We start from the raw sequence: 6,000 nt of genomic DNA, 5'->3' as shown, positions 1-6,000 counted from the left end.
CACATTCATGTGGACATGCAGACTGGTATCAAGTTTTTTGGCATTAAAATGTCTCAAATCTCTTTACAGTGAGCTGGGAACTCACCCCCTATGTCTTTGCAAATGCTGTGGAAGACTTAAGCATGGAAAAACTAAGCCTAAAATATTATTATAAGCACATTAAGGATATTATTAACACTTCAGCTTTTCCAAGCCTCACGGGAAAACACTACAGAGAAGAAACAGCCCCTAGAGCTCCAATTTTACCTCAAAAAATGGACATTTTGGGCAACTCAGGGGTAATACCTTGGGTTAGGGGGGTTTGGCAGCCTGAGGGGAGCTAAATCCTGGACTGGAAGACGCTTAGAGGGGACAGATATACTCAAACTACTGAAATACGCATATATAAATACAAATATATTTACAAATCACAATTAACAAAGTTTCAAAGCACATCTCAACCACCCGGCCTCCGCGAGCCGCGGCCGCCATTTTATACTTGGCGCAAAAACGCCTCTGCCGGATCTAACTCTTGGAACCCCTCATAGGCCAACCCTACAGCTCGATATCCTTCCGCCAGGGGAAACCCCTCCCCTGCCAGGCCTCTCCTAACGGCTTCAGGGCGGGAAGGACGGCAGACAAAATAAGGAGAAATCTCCGCATTCCCCACAGTTCCCGCTGAGCGCAAGTGCGGGGCCAGCCCGATTTTTCTGCGCCGCCTTGGGGAACTCTTTTGTTGCAAGTCCTGTATCCTTCCGCCGCCTCACGGGCTCGCCGCCGGGGCCGCCATTTTGTGAGGCCGCGGCGGGAGGGGCGGGGCAGGCGCGGACCTGGGCGGGGCCGAGCGCCGTCAGCGGGGCCGCTGAGGGGAGACACCCGTGAGGGGAAGGGCTGCGATCTTGGGGGTCTTGAGGAGGGGGGATCCCCGTGAGGGGCTTTGGGGACCCCCATGAGGGGAAGGGCTGCGATCTTGGGGGTCTGAGGATGGAGGACCCCTGTGAGGCGTTCAAAGGACTCCCATGGAGGGAGGAGCCTCTGAGAGGGGCGATCTTGGGGGGGTCTGAGGAGGGGGGACACCCATGAAGGCTTTAGAGGGCTCCCAGTGAAGGAATGAGCTGGAGGAACCTCAGGGGTGATCTTGGGGGTCTTGAGGAGGGGGGACCCCCAAAGAACACCCAGAGAACAAATCCCATCACAAACATCCCATCTCGCCCTTCATTCTTACACCAGGGCAAATTCTCACTCTCTTCCCTTCAGCAACCCCTAAAACCACCTGATGTAATGTCTTAGGTGACCTCAAGTGTGAAATCCTTGGGATAAAACCCCTAAGATCGCTCTCCAGTAGAGGGCAGATGGGTATTTAGGAAAGTAAAAGTGCTGAAATGTGGCCAAACACGCCCAGCGGCTGCTTCCTGCCCCTGAATGTTTTCACCAGGGGAGATAAGGGAGGAGGATCCTACTCCTGGTGTAAATAAAGGTGGTTCCAGGGTGACTGGCTACTCCAGGTCTGGAGAAAATGGATTTGGCTGATTGCAAGAGAGGAATAATGAGAATTCCTGCCTGTGCCAAATCCAGAGCGCAACAGTTTGCTTTGCTCTTTACCGCCAGCGTTGAGTGTTTTGCTTTGTGTAAACACTGAGTAAGGAAATTCCTGGATAGGCAGGTCTAAGAAATGTGTAGGTTGCTCCTTATTTATTTTATTTATTCTATTTACTCCATTTATTCTTATTTATTCTATCCCATATTAGATGGAAATAAAGAGGTTTCCCATTGTTCCTTGAGCCTTATTTAGTCTGGGAAAATCCATTTGACTTGGTTCTAAGTGCAAATTACTCACAATTTTTCTAATAACTCATCAAGTTAATTTTTGTGCGTTTGGGGAAACCCCAAGTGCTGTTTCTCTGCAGTTTTGAGGCTGCTGAAAATTTTTGGGAAGCTTTTTTTGCCTCATCCTGCAAACACTTCTGCATGTGAGTACTTCATTGGTCAAGTGGGGCTGTTCACCTGGGTGAATGTTTGCTTAGTAATCAGAGAGTGCTTTTGAAACGGAATTAATTTTTGAGATCCTGACATTCCCACCCAGAAAGGGCACAGGGACAGCCCTGAGAGGTGAATTTTGCATTTCCCACGAGATGGCATCAGCAACCACTTTAATTGTAACAAAACCATTTAATTTATCACTTCCACATAAAGACTTTTCTTGTCTCTCGTTTTTAAATGGGAAAAAGGATCTTTAGCTGGGTTAAAGGGGAATCTGGTGCTGAAAAGGTGCTGAAAACTCCATGCTTGGGCTGTTTTCACCTGCCAGCCCAAATATTCTATGAAACAAACCTGATAAACTTGCTAAATTAGATAAAAGAAAAGAAAAAACAGATTGCAAGGGTTAAATGAGAAGAACTTTAGGTGAACTTCCCTCTGTGTGCCTATAATCTGTTGATCTCCGAGGAACAGGATCTCTTTTTTTCCCTTTTAAAGAGGAATTGTGGGTTCTGTGCACTGAGCTTGCGCCCTTTAGGTAATTTCCTGCCCCATTCTTCCATTGAATAGGAGCTACTACGGTCAATTGCAGGAAGAAACATTGTTTTTGGGGCTGAGAAGGTTTGTTTATCTCATTTCAGTCAATATCCCCTTGCAGTGAGTGCTTTTTGGGTGATTTATTGATTTAATCCCAGTTCCAACTTAATTAAAGGAACACTGATGGATACCAATAAAAATAACTTAATTCTTATTAAATTTTAAATGTCTGATGTTGCCGTATGCAGCCCTTGATGTGCTTTAACAGTTGTTTAATAAATAATATTTTAAAAATAAGTAATATTTTAAAAACAAATAATATTTTTAAATAAATAATATTTTAAAATAAATAATTGACTTACATAATTTATTTTAAAAATAAATAAAAATATTAAAAATAAATAAAAAGCAGTTTTAATAAATAAAAACTGTTGCAGAAGTGGATTGACTGTAACATACAAACCTGGATAAATAGTTCAGAGTGAAACTGTCTCAAATGTTTCCTGTCCCCATGTTGAGGCTCTGATAACTCCTTCTCACAAAAAGGTTTCTGTTGTTTTTTAAAATCATCTTTTTATGCTGTTTGACCTTTAATTAACTTTGAATTTAGGAATTTGATGAAGTGGAAGTTTATCTCACCCCTTACTTCTCAATTCCTTTCTCTTCCCCAAAGCTAAGCAATTTTTTTTCTCGAGTCTAGAGACAAGTAATTGAAATTCTTGGAGCCGCTGGTGCCACAGCCCTGATTTGTTGACCCGTGGTGCTCGAGTGTTTTCCTCTCTGGCACCCAGCACAGGCCAGGTCCCGTTTCCTGCCCTGGGAGCAGGATGCAGCCAAGGGAAGGGGCAGGGAAGGAAGCTTTGCAGAGCCAGGGCTGCTCCAGAGCTTTTCATTTGTGTGCTGCTCCTTATTAATGTGCACGAAATAAAGTTATTCAGGCTGGGAAAGGCCTCCAAAATCATCAATCAAACCTTGAAATGGACTTGGTGATCTTGGAGGTTGTTTGGGCCTCCCAGCTACGCCGAATTTACCCTGAGATCTTTGTTTTGCTGAGCTGCAGTGGTGTTGTTTTCTTTCTGCTAAAACCTGCTGTATTCCCACATTGTTTTCCATAATCCCAGGAGTCTCAAGCCACACGCTGGAGCCTTTCCCCTTCAGTTTCTATTCAAGGAAGAGGGGAGGAAACCCTGACTCTTTTCTCTGCTCTTTGCTTCATTTCCCAAGGCAAGAGGGAGGAAGTGGTGGAAACAGAAGCTGTGGATTGTGCCACCCGAGTGCCAGGAGGAGCAGGGTGAGGAGCAGCCAGGTTCACTTCCAGAGGGAAAAACTTCCAGCTCCTGAGTGCCACTGTCCCCAGAGCAGGGTGGGCAGCAAGGTGAGGTTAATTCCAGAAGGAATTATTCCAGATCCTGAGTGCCACTGAGGAACAGGGTGAGGAGCAGCCAGGTTCAATGCCAGAAGGAAAAAATTCCAGCTCCTGAGTGCCACTGTCCCTGCTAGGAGGAGCAGGGTGGGCAGCAAGGTGAGGTTAATTCCGGAAGGAATTATTCCAGCTTCTGAGTGCCACTGAGGAACAGGGTGAGGAGCAGCCAGGTTCAATGCCAGAAGGAAAAAATTCCAGCTCCTGAGTGCCACTGTCCCTGCCAGGAGGAGCAGGGTGGGCAGCAAGGTGAGGTTAATTCCAGAAAGAAACATTCCAGCTCCTGAGTGCCACTGTCCCCAAAGCAGCAAGGTGAGGAGCAGCCAGGTTCAATTCTAGAAGGAAAAATTCCAGCTCCTGAGTGCCACTGTCCCCAAAGCAGCAAGGTGAGGAGCAGCCAGGTTCAATTCAATTCCAGAAGGAAAAAATTCCAGCTCTGAGTGCCACCGTCCCCAGAGCCACCTGTCCCTGCCAGGAGGAGCAGGGTGGGCAGCAAGGTGAGGTTAATTCCAGAAGGAAATATTCCAGCTCCTGAGTGCCACTGTCCCCAAAGCAGGGTGGGCAGCAAGGTGAGGAGCAGCCAAGTTAAATTCTAGAAGGAAAAAATTCCAGCTCTTGAGTGCCACTGTCCCTGCCAGGAGGAGCAGCCAGGTTCAATTCCACAAGGAAAAATTCCAGCTCCTGTGAGCTCATGGGGTCTGAGGGCTGAGTGTCCGTGGGGTTTCTTAAACCACACTAGAATATTTTGGGTTTTTCCTGGAAACCCAAGGCCCTCAGGAGGAGAAATGCCAATTTGGCTGTTGTCTCTTTGGCAGAGACTGTCCCTTTGTCCTGTGGGGAACGTCCCAGTCTGGGATTAAATCATCCAACCCCTGAAACCCCAACCTGTAACTCCATCATTTATCCAAAACTTCATACTGGCCCATTAATATCAGCCTCAGCCCACCTTGTCCTGCCATTAAACTGCTCTGTAATCTCATTATTTTATGAGCCAGACCCAAATGAAAGCAGGGCACAGCTCCAGAGCTCTGCTTTGTTTCCTCAAGGGATGTCATTCCTGCCTTGCCTCCTGCCGCCCATTCTCGCCGCGTGTCCCAGGGATACTCGATTATTTGGATTAACTTCGGGGCAGGAAAAGAGGATTAGGAAGCAGAGCAGCTCTGAGAGACGGGTTACATCAGTCCTGTCTGTTTACAGACTTGCCCCGCTGAAAAAACAATTTTCTAAAGTTGTTAATTATTCTGAATTATTTGCCAAATTACTACAAATCATTCCTGGCTCGGGACCCGCCAGGGAGACAAAGGGGGAACTGTTTAGGTGGTGCTACCTTCAGTCACTCACATGAGCTTTCTCCTCCCTGCTTGGCCCAAACTCTGCCTTCCCAAAGCAAAAAAACTCATGTTTACAGATTTAAAATATTTATTCTCTGGAAATTTGCAGCTCTTGCATGTGCTTAAAGCTGCTTGGGAGCTTAGAGCCAGGAATTATCCAGGAGAGCTTTCTGTTCCTCTCCTTCACCCTGTCTGGGCTGGAAATTCCATTAGTGAGGCATCAAAATTAAACTTTTTTTTTTCCTCATGTGGTTCTTTTAAGATGAAAATGTTTGATTTTGGATTTTGTCAGCCCCATTGGGGTGAAACACTTGAATATTTCAGACTTGGAATTGCCTTCTAAGAGGCAAAGAGTGGAACAAAGAGGAACACAAGGTGGATACTCCTGATCCCGGAGGTCTCTGTGCCAAACCTGGAGCTCAGGGATGATTTAGGATTCCCAGTAGGAGCTGGGAATAATCCAGGTCTCACCAACAAAGCAGGAATTGCTCCTCATCCCTCCATCAGGAAGAAAAATATTTTTTCTCATTTCCCTCCCAACTTTTCCTCACTTGGAACTCTTTTATTTTCTTTGCACCTCTTTCCAACCTTTGAAATTCATCCAGGTGGGATCTCAGCTGCCTTCCCACATTTCCCTACGTGCTGTGGGATCACCCACCATGATGGCACTGTCACCTCCTATAAATCCTGGCATCTATAAAGCAAAATTTCTCTTTTTTCCTCTCTTTCTGGTTAAATCTGGGGCTGTTCCTGCTG

This window comes from Melozone crissalis, unplaced genomic scaffold, assembly GCF_028551555.1.
Source record: "Melozone crissalis strain CALT ecotype California unplaced genomic scaffold, PUWL_Pcris_2 ptg000323l_1, whole genome shotgun sequence".
In the NCBI taxonomy this organism is placed as follows: domain Eukaryota; kingdom Metazoa; phylum Chordata; class Aves; order Passeriformes; family Passerellidae; genus Melozone; species Melozone crissalis.
The sequence above is the reverse complement of the archived record's forward strand: the minus strand, read 5'-3'. Positions refer to the sequence as shown.